General features: G+C 41.2%; 1 long non-coding RNA gene across 1 annotated transcript; it reads right to left on the bottom strand.

Moving 5' to 3' along the window:
• Window positions 1–824: 824 nt before the first annotated feature.
• Window positions 825–17,047, bottom strand: LOC146424926 (uncharacterized). Its single transcript, XR_014846844.1, has 4 exons — window positions 16,948–17,047; window positions 5,107–5,201; window positions 3,533–3,606; window positions 825–3,043 (listed from the first exon to the last, which is right to left on the bottom strand). It is a non-coding gene; the product is annotated as an uncharacterized LOC146424926 (long non-coding RNA).
• Window positions 17,048–17,667: the final 620 nt, after the last annotated feature.

Raw genomic sequence — 17,667 nt, 5'->3', positions numbered from 1 at the left:
CACTTTCTTGACTTCCCATTCCAGCTTTAACATTTTTTCCAGCACAAAAAGTAATGAATCAAGCTTGCAATAGGATGTGTGTATAAATGCCAAAGAAAAAATTAAAATCACCTGCTATTTGAAAATTACTGAGCCTAGAGTACTTTTTTGGATACTTAATGCCCTGTAAATCCTGTACAATATTGTGGGTAACCAGTTAAAGGAAGAACTCTTTAAGCCAAAGCTATTCCAGGTTTGTTTGGCTTTCTTTGGAAGAATGACCTTTTATAGTGACCAAAATGGTTATAAAATCATCAGGATCCATGGAGCAAACTGTTCTTCTGTGAACCGATTCCTTACAGTATGGTAATTCATTTTGAAAGCATTTTCTTTGCTCCTGCCAAAGATGAAACATTCTGGCCAGAAAAGAGAAAATGGGGGGGGACATACTGGAGAATGCGTTGCCTAATATCTTCTTTTGCCCAACTTACTCTCCTGAGAAAGTGAGATTTCCTGGGACCATATGGAAGCAGAATGGCAACAGTCTGCAGTATGTGAAAGGTTTCTACAGCAAAACAGAATTCCTTTCTCTAAGCCTAAAAGTACAATCAAAGCGTTTCACTCAAAGTTTTTAGGAGAGATCTTTCTTTTGAGAACATGTCAGCATAATTATGGTAGGAACAAATTTACCAAAACAAATCTTCACTTCATGAATGCTGCTAGCTGTCATCTCTAAAAATGTTTAGATACAATACAGGAAGAGAATGAGACAGAAAATTTTTACATCTTGTTTAATACTCTAAAATTAACACCACCACTACTAAATAAGAAGGGACACTTGGAAGAAAATCAGGCAGTCATTTTTCTCTTGATACTGTTTAGAGTGAGTTCATTTGTACCTGTACACATAGATTAAATATTAGTGAAAGATGCAGAGGCTTGAGCATCATCTCAGTTGCTGGAAAATTCTCTCTGCTACCTTTCCCTCCACTCCCTTTTAATTTTTTTCTGCTGAGTAGTGTCCTATGTTACTCAAAAATGTGAGAAGATGCATGTCCAGTCGCCACAAAAAAAGTAGAGGCCAGGAAGGCAGCAGCCACTCTGAAAGCAGCATGTCACCTTCCATGTGGCAGGAATAGCAGAACCACCTGCGGTGTTTCATTTCCATGACCATGTCCTCAATCCTTCCTTTTGGTGGGAAGGGCAGTGCTCATGGAAGATATAGGCCGGCAGCTCTTAATTTGCATCAGGATTTAATAATCTTAGTTTGCTGCACAACTCATCCCTGCAGTGAGGTGAGGAAAGCAGCATGTGCCAGAGCCAGTGTTTACCCAGCCTCTGCCTGCCGCAGGGCAGCAGAGTGGATCAGTGTCCAGTGAGAAGCGTCAGAGTAGGAATAGGGATGAAAAGGACATGTTTTCAAGCACAGTAGCAAGCATATACCTCTATCCCTAGCTCCCTCACAATTACATTTTCGAAATCTGCTACCACCTATCTAAAAAGCACATTAGATGTTTTGGTTCTGATAAGCGACACACCACAAGCAAACAGGAATGATGTTATTCAGAGACATAAACCATAGGATGCTGGGCACGGACCGTGAACACATCTGCAGCATGATGGGCATCTTTTTGATGATATCCCATAGAGTAATCACAAACTATTGTGAGGTAACAAAACCCTCCCGGGATAAAATGCAATAGCACTGCAGTTAGTTACAATCACTTGGCACAGCTGGAGTTTTGCTCCTACTGGGATGGGAACAGAACCTGAAATATCAAGGCCTGCTGAAATACCTCATGGTGGACATCATTGATGCAAATGCAATTAATAATTCTGCCTGGTCTATAATGACTCTGCTCTCCTAATGCAGTAGGGTAGTTAGAAAAGCAATGGCACATAATGGCACATAAACACTTTCCAAGTGGCTGTCCTATTAAGGTTATGCAAGACCCAGGGCAGTCCTCTGCAATGTGATGTCAGCTCTGGCTCCTGGCCTGACACACAGTTACACAACAGGACAAGGCAAGGGCAGAAAATGGAGATGCTCTGGAGCTCTCAATTTTTTGGAATACAGTTTAAGCACATAGCTTCTGTTGCCATCACTGAGAAAACATCAGACAGGTAAACAGCAGTGGGGTGATTTATGGTCAAACTCAGACATTTTTTTTTTCCCTTTTCTATATGTTATTCTTTATAGTTCTTTTCATCTATCTGTTCTGATTTTCTCTCTCTGAGAGTCTTGGCAGGGGAGCAAAAGAAGCTGAAAAGTACATAGCTTATGACTGAGTAATGATCTACTAAAGGCAGGGAATCTCTCTTTTTCCTTTTTTGCTTTTTTTCATTATTTTCAAGGTTTTTTTCTTACTTTGTGCATGAGCTGTTAGCCTAGAAGCCCTACTGGTATTTAGCATTCCTTCCACACTGGTTAATTCATGATGATTGCATGAAGCACAAGGTGGGGATTTGGCCCAGCACTAGGGGAGATCACAAGCAGGGAAAGGAAATGTCATGTCAGGTTGCATAGGAAAGGAAACACAACAAACAACACAAACCTTTTCCTCACTGCTCACTTAACCCCACTGCATTCTAGCAATGAATGCTGAATATGTCTGGATGTGTGTCTGAGGTGGAGGAGAACCTCAGGTGCCACCCTTAGAGGAGAAGTTGTGCTCCTCTCACTTCCCAGTGCTGTTTGGAGACATCAGAGCTCTCATCTGGGAGAAATGGTCATCTTTCCTGCATTAGCCAGCCTTTTTGAATGCTTTTTTGTCCTCTCTCAATTTAAAACCATGTTGGTGACCCTGGCTGAGGAGGAAGTTTCCCAGGATACGCAGGGATTATGTGCTTCTCAGAGCACACACAAAGCCCTAAGGCTCCTCAGGAGGCCCAGGGTGTGTGAAAGAACTATGGATTCTCTTTACTGATGCTGGTGAGAGAGGTCTACATGGGATGGGCAAGGCTGCTGGCATTGCCATCTGAGCTCCACACCAGAGCCTGGGCAGAGGACTTGCCTAGCAGCATAACCACAGGCAGAAGAACCAGGACGTGCAAAACCTGCAATCTGAGCAAGGGGAGAGACAGAGAAGAGAGGTAGCATGCACCAGTATCTGTATTCCAGCTCTTGGACTTATTACCCAAAGAGAAGGCCTCTGCCCAGTCAAAAGAGTTTTCTCGAAAACTCTTGATAACCAAGAGCCATATAGAGCCCAGGGCTTCCCTGTTCTTCCTCAAAACACACCCAGATTGCTGCTTAATTCCCTTATTTTTCCATCAGACTGTCTAAAGAGCTTGACTGTTCACTCAGTCACTCAATCAGGAGAATGCATTTGCTTGACTTGTTGGAGTCCCATCTACTCATAAGTGTAGTTATCCTTTCCACTTACTCCCAGACTACGCCTTTGCAGAATAAAGCTTTGAAACTTTTCAGACAAAACCAGGATTGGTAATGAAGGTTTGAATTGTAAGCACTGATAAAGTTCAGTCTGAAATAAACACTTTTCCTCCAATTATCTGCTACAATTTTATGTCTTCTTTTATCTCCGATACATACCAGCTAGCATTACTTTGCTTTAGTGGTATCTTGAAAGAAGACGTCACAGAGAAACCACTCAGCCAAAGATTTGCCTGTAAGTGAAGAAAATCACACCTGAAGCACAAAACCATATATTCTATATGAAATCAGAAAGAGCAAAACCTTGGATTTTAAAATCCCTGGAGTTTTGTGGAATGTTTGATCCTCATCTGACCTGTGAGGCTCAAACCCTTGCGGATTGTTGTATGCTGAGGATTTTTTACGATGAAGAAAATCCAGAGTAAATCCAGGCCTGTGTGGTCAGGATCCCTGGAAGTATATGCATTAAAACAGAATAAACCAATTCAGAAAACTGGCTGTTTCCCTTTTGTTCCATGTGTACATCCTCAACATCTGTGTTAACCATCCTTGGTCAGATATTTTCAGCAGAGTGAGTATTTTATACTCTGAAAACTTGATATAAATACTTTATTATCAGAATTGGGAAACAATTACGCTTGCAATCAAACTACCTGTTTTGGACTTCATGTGTCTGAACTTGTGCATGTCTATGAAAAAAATTTATCTTTTCTGTTCCCCCTCTAGTCCTCACAATTCAACTGGAACTATCATTCAGGCAAAAGAGACCTTCTTAGAGAAAATCAACTGTCTTTGTCCTGGTTTTAAAAAGTCTCTGGATTTTTCTGAAGCAATACAAATTCCTTGCATTTTATAAAAAAAACCTGTTCCACTTGAATGCTAATACTACCTCCAAATAATGTGTTTGTGTATGTGTTCGTGTGGCTTTGAAAGAAGCCCTTCACAAAATCTGTTTGCATCAGAGATGCAACTGCTGGAGTTCCATCTGAATGTTGCTATTGTTCTCATCTCCATCACATTTGCTCTTCCAGTCATTCTCAGATGTGACTTCCCAACCACAAGAAATTGTTTTGAGTTGGTAGAAGCCTAATTCATCTAGATTTTCTTTGTTTGAAAGAAGATTTAGTGCCAAATGAAAGGAAGGGATTTTACTGCCAGCTCTTAAGTTGCTATGGGGCAAAATACAGGAAAGAGAGTAGGTTTCCATGGGTCAAGGTCCACAGGAGAGGAAATTTTTTTTTTTTTTCAGATAACTTGCTTTAGTCTGCCTTGACATAAATCATCCTTGCTGTGCTTGGAAAGAGCAGGAATCAGGCCACGCAATGATAAACTGAGCTGTCATGTCCTCACATCCCAGTCTGCCAATCCGGGCGCTATTTTGTCTAACTTGTTCTTTAATACCTCTGAATACCTCTGGCATAGCTTGCTCCCCTCAGCAAGCTAGTCCAGTTTTAGTCTGTCCTTACAGTCCCCACTTCCCAGCCTATATCTCTTTTAGGCCATCTAAGATCCTCAGTTTCTGGGAAATTAGATGAGTTCAGCAGACATCAGTGAAGTTTCACCATTAAACATGCTTTGAAGGTATGACCTAGTACTGTCAAAACTCAGTCCTTTCACTTCCCTCTTAATTTTTCTCTGTTCCTACTCTTTATCTCTTGATAGATTCACAATGTTCCTTCCACTCACTTTAACATCTAAGCAGTGTGAAAGTGCTGATGCTCACTCCTACATACCATCATCAGCATTCAGCTCTCTTCTTCTGTTCATATTTCTGAAACTTTCAAATCTTCAGCTTCACACATGCCCACTACAGCAGTCTGCTGGGAATCTAAAAAACATAACAGACATATAAAGAAGTTCCTGAGATCATTTTCCAGCCTTGTCTTTCTGAGCAAATAAACCTCCTTTTTGTGACCTCCACCTGGCGTCCTGAGTTCAAATTTTCAGGAATTACCTTTGATACCACTCATAGGGCAAGAGCTCTGCCCATTCCTCTGTCACTAAGTGTATCTACCCACCTTTGTCATGACCTCAGCCTCCACTGTCCATTTGACATGTTGCCCAAAGGAAACTTTTATGTTTTCTTCACTTTGTCCTTTTTGAATGCACAACTTTTCAGAGGTGTCCTTATTATTCTGGAAAGAAGAAGACTGGTCCTCTGTGTGATTTCAGTCCTTTCCTTAAACCCCACTCTGACTATAAATATCCAGTTATAAAGTATGAGGTACTACTATCTTTTTGAATTAACTTATTTGACAAGTTTGAACACAATTAAACCATAAATCATTGCCAAATGCCAAGGCGCACATATGCTAAATTTTGTAAGAATGACTTCCCTATCACCGCTACTTTAATCTTCCCCCTGCTAATCTTCTAATTCTTCATTCATTAGGTCTTGTCTTGAATAAGTAGAGTGAGCCACAAATGTAATAGCATTCATTGTGTGTTTGCACAGATGATCACATCTCTATTTTATTTCCCACATCTGCTTAGATTGTTTGCTGCATTAGAAGCCCAGCATGGCCTAGGAGTGAGCTAAAACCCTTACAGCTCAGCCTGCATTTTGCAGTGACCTCTCTGGGATGTTCCTGCCATGTGCTCCGAGGTTCAGCAGAGCAGAGTATGGTGACGGTTTCATAGCCATGGTTCAAATTTTGTGCCACAGCCACGGTGCACAGGCAGACTGTGCTGGCACCAGCAAGGCACCCTCCTTGGGGAAAAGGCTGCCTTTGTATTTTGACCTCTGTGTAAGATACAGACAATATGAGCAACTCTTCATTAGGTTTGATCTGAGGACACCTGACAGTCTTGCCCCCCAGAAAAGGGATGCTCTGAGCCATAGACTTTACTGTGCATACACGTTTTTCCAGACTGAGTTTTCCCATCTTGGAGGCCTGTTATGGAGACTGTTTATTTGATTGCTGTTAGGCTGATTGTTTATTTTGGACTTTGATTAAATAAAAACATATTGGTCTTCAGCACTTACACAGAATTGTTTATAGATAGCAGTTTGCAAATTTTTTAAAGACAAGAGAGGTTAGAAGCTTGTTTGCAAATCTGGTTGGTCAGATTTTGGTCTCAACTTCTTTTTACGTTTTGTTCATGCTCATTTCAATGTTTGTTTTTGTCCTCGCAATAACTTTTCGTAGACTTGCTTTTTCTATTAGGTGCTGTGTCTATTGTTGTACACATCTATTGTGAATCTGCTGTAACCTGTACATCTGCACACCTTCACTTTCTTACCTGCTCCAGCATTTCATGTACCTTCCTCTGATACAATCAATCACTTCAGCAAAATAACCCTAATACTGATACCCTCCAACACTTAGGCAAGTACCTTAACACAGAAAAGATTTTGAGCTTGTTGAGAAGGGACCACAGTGATGGGGATGCTTCAGAGGAACTTTTGCCTTCAGGGACTGATGGAATGGCAAGAGATTACAGAATGGGCTAGCGCTGGCAAATGCCATATAGGAATAGCAGATGTACCCAGTTATCTCCATCAAAGATGCAATCAATCTCACATTACTCCCTATCTATCTGAAAAAAGCATCTCTGCAAGGCAGCCACAAGCAGTTAAACATCAATTAGGGCCCGGCTTGTCTAGTCCGTTCAGCTCTTGCAGTGAAGAGACATTCAGAAGGGTACAGGAAATCTAATGAAAACACTTCTGCTTTGGGCCACGAACAGAGACCTGGAATCAAAGCAAAAAACCCCAAAAACTTATTTCTGTTTTGCTCTCCACCTGCAGAATCACTGGCTGTCTAAATGAGAACAATATATCCTAGCAGCATGACCGGAGGGCGGATACAGCTCATGGCAGAGTCCAGCCTGGCTGCCAAGCAGCCTCATGCACCAGAGATCTCTGAGATCTACTGCTCTCAGGGTACTAAACACACAAAAATCTCCTTCCTCACGCCTTCCCATTTTTCTCAAATCAGGTCTGTTACACATAATTAAATCGACTGTCTTTCAGGAACATCAGTATTTATCCTGAAAACAGAGGAAACTAGAACTGTCACAAATACCTTGTTACTTGTGGCACTGCTGACAAAAACAAAAATATGGAAGCAAAAGGAAAGTGAAATGTAAGCATTTTTGGAATCATAGAATATCCTGAGTTGGAGGAAACCCACAAAAATCATAGATTTGAGCTCCTGACCCCGCACAGGACAAGTCCAAAAATGCACACCATGATTTGTTTTTTTGTTATCGCCACATGATCACAACCATGAGTGTTAAGTGGATGATGATTTTCTCATCCATTTTTCGTCAGATGGGAGGAAAAATACTCTGCAAGCAAACTAGGTTTTCCTCAATTTCGGCAGAAGTGTATTGTCACAAGCACAAATATAGCAAAGAATGTTTTCACCAGGTGGTGTTAACTTAAGAAACTCTGACAAAGAAAATAGTAAAGCTCTTTGTGTCTGGTGTGTGCTGTTTAAATAATAACAATGGACGTGCTAATGCAGGTAGACAGAGCATCATGAAGGAGTGCAGTTATGGGCAGCTGGATTTGGAAGAATTTGGGTGGTGTGTAGGTCTTCAAGTCCCTTGCTGGTAAGTAGACAGGAAACAAAGGAATTTGATCCTTCATTTAAACAGTCACGTGTCAGTGAGCTAGAGTAAACTTGATTATTTCAAGCTTGACTTTGAGTTTGGTAGTGGGGTTTATTTGTGGTGTATTACACTAAGAAGGTCAGAGAAACTGGAATAACACCTAGAAGTTCTTTTCTAGGCTCTTTACTTAATGTTCTCCATCCCCACCTCTTCAATTCTGCAGGTAATTTGACATCCCTTTAGATAAGACATTATCTAATGTTTAGGGGGAATAAAAAGATGCCAGAAGTGGGCAATAAGCTAAATAATACCATCTCTTTATTCCAATGGAATATATATTTATGCTACTTCAAATTTCTCACTTCTAATTTTTCCAATTTTGTGGTGTTACAAAGCTTTGGAAATTGCACTGTAGCTTCTGAGGCCCGTGTGTTGCAAAAAGTTTTTCAGTAAAGTAACATTGCCTGGAGGTAGTTCATTTTCCTATAAAATCAATCAGACCACTCACCAAAATGAGATAAATTCAGGAATTTCCTCCTTCACCCTGCTGTCACACAGAGCATAGACTTTATCAATTCTTGTCCTGCCAAATGCATGCCCATCACCCTCTCTTATTAGCTTTTAGGTGAAGAACACACTTTGTGGTTATCACGTGTGAAATCAGAACTCCAGATCCTTTTTGGTATGATGGAATGGACTCAGTCCTCATTGTCAGCTCTCCTCACTGCTTTGACACACAGTGAGACTTGGAGTGCTAGGCTTATACCTTTCTCACAGTGGTTTTGCGAATGCTTAAAAAAAGGTGGTACAAATTTCTGATTATTCCTTCATGCACTGGTGCTCATCTTTCAGTTCTTCTGTACTTGTGTTCATCTCATTTTTGACAACCAGCTACATAGCTGAAAATATTAAGCTGCAGAGTAATGAAAGTAAAAAGTCATCTGCAGGTTAGGTCAGAGGTCCTGCAAAAAGAATCCCATTAGCAAAAAAAGTGACAGCCAGACACCAGAGAGGAGGCCAAAACAGGCGAATCACAATCAACTAGCTTTGTATTCTTAAAGTTTTTTATCCCAAGATATGCACGTGCATCTGGTCCACATTTGGGTATTGGCGTACTGCTTACGTATATAAGCCTAGTCACCTTGAAATACATGGAAGAACAAGGACCAGTGAGAGGTTATAAACAGTTCTTAATTGACGTACGGATTTTAGGCCTAAAGCAGGAGCATTCTCATGTTCTCTTTGCTTGTCTATCCATCTCTTTTTTTAACTCACATTTTCCATGGAAACTAAACCTTGCTGGGAATTAAGCATTGACAGAAATAAGCTCTATTTAGTGGAAGGAAGAAGTTGCTCTGTTATGCCAGCTCTAACTCTGACACCATGATCTTTTTTTTTTGAGGAAACGACAATGGATGTAAAGACTCTCTCGCCCTTGTGCATGGCTGACTTCTGCTTGTGCTCCTTTTCCTGGGAGGAGAGAGACAGACCACTGCTTTTGACCTTTTCAATGCACCAGAAGAAAGAGAGGCAGTTTAATATGAGAAGGAACCCTGAAACAAACAGCTGTGACCTCCAGTGATCTTCTCAGTTGTCACACATCGAAGAGAAGGCAGAAGTAATTGAGTTGCCTCCTAAGATCTGGGGTGGTTTGAGAGCAATGAAAAAAGAAATCTTGTCATACCAGATGCAAAGCTGTACAAAGAGGATGAGACTGGTGAGAGGACTGGGAGGAGAAAAAGTCCTTTGCTGTGTGGAACAAGTTTTGATGCTATAGGTCTGTGACTTGCTTGAAGCACAGCCTTGCTTGAAGCACAAGCCCAGACTGTTGTTCTAGGGCTTGAATGGGAAAAATTATTTCAAATCCAACAGCCTGACAGCTCAGATATTTTGATGCGCTTGGACTGTGGCTTCTAATGTTTGAAGAGCTGTTGCCTTCACCCTTGGAGACAGACAATGCTACTGCATAGGTGGGAGAGGGACTCTGATCTAGTGCATGCAAAAAGAGAGGATATTACTCATTGCTACTATGAAGCAGAGATGTTTTTTGGAAAAGAGTGTAGAGACTGCGACCTACTCTGTTCCCCTGAGTCTTAGGGTGGGGAGTAATCCAAGCATGATAGAATAATAGAATAATTTCTGTCCTTTGTTACTATCACAGAATGCTTTGGAGAGATGAAGAAGACAGTGATAATCTGAATGGATTTCCATTATTTTGCCCCCAGAACTGAAGTGCTTATACAATATAGACAATAATACTTATCAAGTACTGAATTCCCTCCTCCTTGCTGTCTTCCTCCACCACATTTTGTATTTGTTTGTAAGAACAGATTGTTCTTCTGAGATGTCTCTGAACCTGGCAATGCCTCAAAAACGCACTGCTCAGGTATACAAGTGACAGTTATGAACACTAAAGCTGGCTGCATACATTACACACCCAGTTTATCCAAGATGTAATTCAAGACAGGCCATTTATTTAGTTCAACTACATGTAAAGCAGAGCAACGCTGTGCAGGAATGCACAAGATCAGGAAGAAGGCTTTAAGTAGTGTTCATTCATGTTTGCACACGTCTTGTAGGGAAGTACAATATGTTGGGGATTTCCTGGGCCAAATGCTTCAAGTTGCTTCAACTTACTTTCTGCTAGATAAACACAATAAATCACAAGCTCAGTTAAAGGTAGAACAAGCCAATTTCTCTGATAAGCACAGTAGCCTCAGCAAAGTTATTTCCTCTTGGTCCAGTCTTGTTTGTCTACTGCAAAACCAAATCATGTGACATTTAATGAAAGGGCAGGAGAAGATTTTGCCCATAGATGTGGGCAAAAAAAGCAAATGTGGAGCTATGTGCTTGGCTACCCAACAACAACTACACTGTTCTTTGTTTGCATTAACTCTTTCTTCTTTTTCTCACCTCATTTCTGTATTTACCAGCCTGGTTTTAGCACGTACCAGCACAATGGTCTGTAGGTCAAGAACTAGCATTTATAAACTTTTGGGTGTTACTGACCTCAGAATCACACAATTATTAAAGTTGGATAGCTAAAAACTACTAACTAACAAAAAGCAAGGAAAAAGAGAGTTGAATCACCATCCAGGGAAGGATGGGGCCTCAGGGCAAGGTCTTTCTGTGTCAACAGTCAGCAGACAAGGTCAGGTTAACTGCAGAGTGGACAAGAAAATCTGGGGGTGAACTCAGACCAGAGCAGGTGAGAGAGACTCAGGCATTACAGGGAGCCCACATAGCCCCTTTGCAAAGAGGCAGAAACAGACCCTGTTCATACTGCCTGCCTGGGTCAGGGAGTGGCACAGATGGGGTCTCAGGACTGCCAAACACAACCCTGAGGACTTCAGGGCTGCAGAGCCTTTGCTGCCAGGTACCAGATCCTCTGCAACTGAAGAATTTAGGTTGATAATTAACGACAATTAAGCCATACAGAAGGCATAAAAGCCCACGTTAAAAGGCTAGTTTATGACACTGTTCGTTAGGCAATCGCTTGACATCAAAAAAAAGACAGCCCAATGTGGCATTTCCATTACCTGGTTTTATTATACTGAAGGATTTTATGGACCATATACTGCCTCCTGGGAAATATGACTTTTGAATGGCTTCTTCACCCCCCAAGGGTGTTAACATTTTCAGATTTCTATGAATGAGTCTTGCATTCAGAGCACCTCCAGAAAGATTTTGACTAATATCCCTGCACAGGGGGTTTTCATACAAGTAAAGTTGTCCTGAGCCCTCACTTGATATTGGAGGCAAAACCCATCCCACCAGTTTCCTTTAACATAGAGTTCTTTAATTTACCAACACATTCATTTCCATACTCCCACCATGGTATCTTGGATGCTTTCCTAGAGGCGGTGTTTCAGCCAAGAACTCATGCTTACCACCGTCACTCACTGAAACAGAAGTGGACAAAAAGATATTGTGGTGTTCAAGCCACTTGTGAGCAAAATGGAGGGCTGCTGATCTCCTGGGGTTAAGGAGCATGAATCCACACTGCACAAGTGCAAAGTGCATGAAACCGTTTAAATGCTTGTGTGTGTATATAAGTATGCTACAAAACAGGAGCTACAGGTAAAGAGGTTTAGGAGCAGAGGAACAAATTATGAGGTAGAAGAACAAGGAAAGAAAACACTTGAAAAGAGGCGAAAAGGCCTCATTTATGCTATTTTAGCACCATAGAAGTGTCTTGGTTTGTCACTTTGCTGGAGGGAGGAGAATAAGAAGGCAAGTATTACATTATTCAATTGATAACAGCTGCAAATATGAATCAGATTAAAAGAATGAGTCATTCCCATTCTCATGGTCAATTACCAAAGTCTGCTGAGGCAGCTGATGCTAGAAGTTTCATCAGTGCAATTTCACAATCTGTAGTCCTTGAGGGTGGCTCAAGTTATGAGCAGTCAGACCTTGGCCCATGATGTAAGTTGGAAAGGGATTTCCTGCCCTCACCCAGCCGAAGGACCAGGGTTATGACAGTGCCTCTGCAGGGGAAATACTGACCCTGTTGCAAAACCCTAGTGCTGCAAAGAAGTATCATCAGCTCTATCCATGCTGGTTTTATGAAAGAGAAGGGTGGAAAAGAGATGAAGCACAATCTTGAATGAACATTGAGCCCTTCTCTTCTTAGATTTGGATGCAATGTTTTTCAGAGCAAGAAAGGGATTGGGTGGGATCTAGGATTTTTCTTCTCATATTGTTTCTTCCCATCAGTAAATACAGGAATTTTGGTACTCAATGGGAACAAGAGTCAAGACAGGCATGTCAAAATATCTCCCTGTGATCACTTGGGTATTTATATCTGCCTTGAAAGACTGTGAAAGAGCACAGAGGCAATTTCACCTGTTAGAAAAAAAATCCGCACCTCTCATGAAGTCATGTCTCTTCAAGAGCAGCTCCTTACAGCATACTTCCTCTTCCTTCCCTGGACTCTGAGGTTGCTCTTAGTTCACAGCCCAGCAGCTAAACATAGTTTTGGCTCCTCTTTCTGCAACTGTCCTGGCCGGAGAAATCAAGGAAAGACTGGATAGCACAGACAATTCAGAAGAGTGTTTGCTTGTACAAAATATCTTTCTCAGCTAGGAAGTATCTTTGCTCTTTGGCAACTTGTCCTTGCACAGAGAGTTCCATCGTCAGTGTTTTTGCATTGAGGACTTTTGAAGTGGAGGGTACTAACACTTTTGACCGAGGCATATTGCAACACCATCTCCCTTAAATAGCCACAAGCCCTTATCATTCTCATCCCTCTGTTTTATTCTAATGAGGCATTACCCCTGCAACCCTTTTGACATTTAGGCAGGGAGGGCATCTGGTAATTAGCCGGTCATTGCATTGTTAGTGGAACTCTGCCTCAGAAGTCTTGTTTTTCTAAAGCTGACCTGTTGAGTGATTCATAGGATATGTATTAATATATGGCACAGTACAGCTCCATTGGTTAGCATCCTAAATCTGCCAGATGGCTCATTAAAAAGATAAGCAGCAGAAGAAAATTCACTATCAAAGATAGCATTGTGGCAGCAGCATCCATTAGCCTGAAGTTTGCAACAAAAAGCTACCATGCCTTGGCATTTTTGAGTACACTGCACTCTCAACCAGGATGCAGCAGAAGATCAAATTTAGAAAAGACAGGCTTTAAATAGAGGTTCAGTTCAAAAATAAAGTGTACCCTTGGAAATTATGTTCCTATAATAAATTTAGAAACAAGAACAGAATAAAAAATTTACTAGCATTCTCAGGTGACAGGCAGTGTACTCAGGTGGACATCCCTGTATATGACATGCTGTTTCAAATATAGACTTCCAGGAAAAGCAGGGGCAGGACGATGTCTTCTTTTTCTGTTTATTACACAGTGCTAAGAACATCAGAGATGTGTGAAAAACTATAAATCTTCATATGTAGGCAATCTGTCTCAAATGGCCTGACAGCTCATATCAATAGTTTTGTGTACTTACCAGTTGTCTCCTGGTATCCAAGTAATGAGTATGTCTGTGGCCAAATTTTCAAACCTCTGCTTCCAACTAGGCACAGAAATAACAGCCTATTCAGATGTGCTCTACCCATAACAGCTTCCAGTCAGACATGCTTGGACAGATTTTTGAAAGCACTTGACAATAATATCCCAACAATTGCCTGAAGAGAACTGGATAAGGTATTGGGCCCAAAAATTTTCTGGTGGAAAAAGTACAATATTTCCAACATCTAAAACTCATTTCAAAGAAGCAAAGTTGTTTGTATCAGAATCCAGGGAAGAAGGATTTGAACACAGAAAGACAAATAAAGATGGGTGTTTGCATTTGTTTAATTTGCAGAAGGGAGTTATTTTTCTGTTCACTAATATTTTACTGGGAAATTCCATCCAATGTTTTGTTTAATTCCAAAAAACATTCATGAACAAAATGCAGCATTGCATGATAATATTAACTACACATTAGTTCTTGTGCTTTTAAACTACAACAGAAACAGTTTCTGTAAACTTTCAGATTATTGAAAACATTGAAAAAAGATATTTGTTGTTGACCTAGGCTGATTTTTTTCCCAGCTGTTGGAAGAACTGCCACAAATCAGCAAATCAATTATTCATCTGTCTTGAATACTATTTTGTTTGTTGGTTTGGGTTTTTTCAATCTATCTCCACTTTTAGATAGATGAGTTTATGATGAAAGAGAGTAAATTCAATCCTATACATTTCCCTGAAAATACAATTTACTGAATGAGCTGGGAAAAAAAGAACTTCCTGCTCATGTAGGTGATTCTATCTCAGTTAGGAAACATGAGGACAGACAATAATTTGCAGATAAGGAAAGTATAAAGGACCTACTTAAAGAGGTCCTATTCTTCCTAATGTGCTTAAAAAATTTGCTTATGGAAAAGAAACAGGTTGGGTTTGTATATTGCAATTGTTATATTATGCAACACAATGCATTACACTACATTTCTCATTACTTATTGCTGACTTTTTAACCGGTTCATGTCACTGATTGGTTGGACTGTCATATATTTATATTATATATTTCGACTGCTTATAGACTTAAAAAAGAAAAACTTTCCAGGTATGCTCTCTTTTCAGGAAAAGAGAGTAAAAATGTAGTGAAGCTTCTTTTGGTAACAGAAATATGGTGTTAAATATAGGAAAAAGTGGTTTGTGCTGCATTATAACCATTACATTTCTGTTAATTCTAGTAATATTTATGACAATTATCTTTCCAGTTATTGAATCTGGTCTAGGTGTGCCTTTAATTATGTAGTTGATAGTTTCTCATGGGCTGATATTGGCACTGCTGCTTTTTAACACCTCTGTCACCAAGTTGATCAGTGGGATCGAGTGCAACCTCAGCAAGTGTGTCAAGGACCCTGAGCTGTGTGGTGTAGAGGGAAGGGATGCCATCCAGAGGGACCTGGACAGGCTTGAGAGGTGGGCAGTGTAAGGTTCAATAAAGCCAAGTGCCAGCTACCACACTTGGGGCAAGGCAATCCCAAGAACAAATACAGCCTGGGCGGAGAGTGGATTGAGAGCAGAGCACAGTTCCCTGAGAAGGACCTGGGGGTGTTGCTTGACAAGAAGCTCAACATGGTCCAGCCATGAGCACTCACAAAGTCAATCCTGTCCTGGGCTGCATCCAAAGCTGCGTGGGCAGAAGGGCAAGAAAAGTGGATTCTGCCCCTCTGCTCTGCTCTGCTCTGGTGAGACCTCACCTGCAGTGCTGTGTCCAGCTCTGGGGTTCCTGCACCAGAAGGACATCGACCTACTATTCTAAAAGTTGTTAAAAAGCCACTTTTGAGACAACACTGTCTTTTCTCAGAGGCAACATGGGCTCATGAGAGTAAAGTGCTGCTTAACCAGATAATTCCATTTTATGAGAAGGTCACCCAGCTAGTTGGTCAAGGGGAGCAAGAAGATGTGGTTGTTTTGGATTTTTGCAAGCCTTTTGATACTACTTCTCACAGTATCTCACAGGACAGAATATCAGCTAGACAAGTCCATAATGTGTTGGGTGACCAACTGCTTAACTCAAAGAGATGTAGTAAATAAGGTCACATCAGGCTGGTAGCTAGTCACCACTGGGGATACCCAGGGCTCAGTTTTAGGGCTAGTATTCTCCAATGTTTTTATAAATTATCTGTATCAGGAGTTAAACAAAACACAAACAAAACTGAAAAGCTAACAAAAAAACCCCACAAACCCAACCAACCCCCCAAAAAAAACCAAAACAAAAAATCCAAAACAAAAAAATCCCTCACCAAAACCATGGGAGATAGAAAAGGGGGAGAAAGAAAACCCAAGGACAGAAAGCAGACAATCTTTACAAGAAAGCAAAGTCAAGACTATACATGCTGCCTGGCTAAAAAGAGAATTCAAGATGACACAAGAAAGTCCTGATAGCTTTCCAAAAGCAAGGGTAAAAAAAGAGGTGTTAAAACATGCAGAGATGAATAGAGCAAGCAAAGAACCCATGGCAAGCACAGACAAAGAGAAACACATTGCCAGTACATTCTGCCTTCACTTCAGGGGCTTTCAAGGACACCAGAAAAAGGGAACAAGTGAGTTCATTGAGGAAGAAAAAAATTCCATGAACACCCTGTTAATCCAGGAAGACTGCTGGTGACAAAATGCCTTTGACTCATAACAGTCTATATGAAATTTGTCCAAAACAGGGTACCTCAACCCCACTACTGACATTGCATGTAGTCAAGATGTGGGGATGTTTAGGGGTTTCACACTTGTTGTGGAGAAGGTACTTTTCCACTTTTCCAGGCATGGTGTTAGGGAGGTCCATGCACAGCCCAGCTGCTGGATCTGTAAATCAGGAAATGGAGGAGGATGTTTCTGGAAGGGCAGCAAGAACTGACTTACTCTAATCTTCATGGCCACTTCAGAGTTTTTTGTTAAGTCCTTCTTCTCTTTTGCCATCTGAGCTATTTATGAACTTAGCCGAAATAAGCCCTGACTGACGCCCACATTAAAATATTCCCAATATTTTAAAAGGTGATTGCAGCCCAGGAGAAACTACCTGCCTGAGCATGGCTGATGTTCTGCAGAGATGAAACAGGCCTTGAATACTGCCCACATCTTCAGGGCTCATCCTTGTCTGTTGTAGAATAGGCAGGGACTGGACCATTCTGCTTCCCTAGCTGCCTGGAGACAGGATCCTGATGGATATAGCTTGAGGTGGTGATGCACTGCCCGCGACACACCCTTGCAGACTGGGGTTAGTCAGCTCGACCCTGTCACTGCCAGCTGATTACACCTCCCAGAGATGGGGTACTCAAGTCAGCCTTTCCCCACATGTGGAGCAGGCTCCATGAGGTCTGAGAAAGGGGGTGCTGCAAGCAACAGTCGAAAAAGGATGAAGCACCCTGTGTAAGCACACTGTGTAAGCAGCTGATGGGCCTTTTGTAATATTCTGGGAATTTTACTTGCATGTCACAAGAGTGCAATTCAATTGGGAATCACCCTTATATCAGTTTTAGCAGGATAGAGAATAAAGCAATTATTTTAATTACAGTAAAACCACGTGTCAAACAGCTAACCTTTGTCAGATATTTTTGCAACTTGGCTGGATTTGAATGGATTCAGCTTGCACTCAGATTTGAATCTAGGTTTTACCCCTTAATACTCCATCTCTTTATCATGTAATACAATTTCATTCCATGCAACCTCCTCAGCAAGAGCTTCTGTCATGACATAGAGCAGATTGGATATCATTGCACCATTCACTTCATCTGGGCTA

The sequence above is a fragment of the Lichenostomus cassidix genome, chromosome Z, assembly GCF_008360975.1.
Source record: "Lichenostomus cassidix isolate B80296 chromosome Z, HeHo_3.0, whole genome shotgun sequence".
Taxonomy (NCBI): domain Eukaryota; kingdom Metazoa; phylum Chordata; class Aves; order Passeriformes; family Meliphagidae; genus Lichenostomus; species Lichenostomus cassidix.
This window is presented reverse-complemented; position numbering and strand designations above follow the sequence as displayed.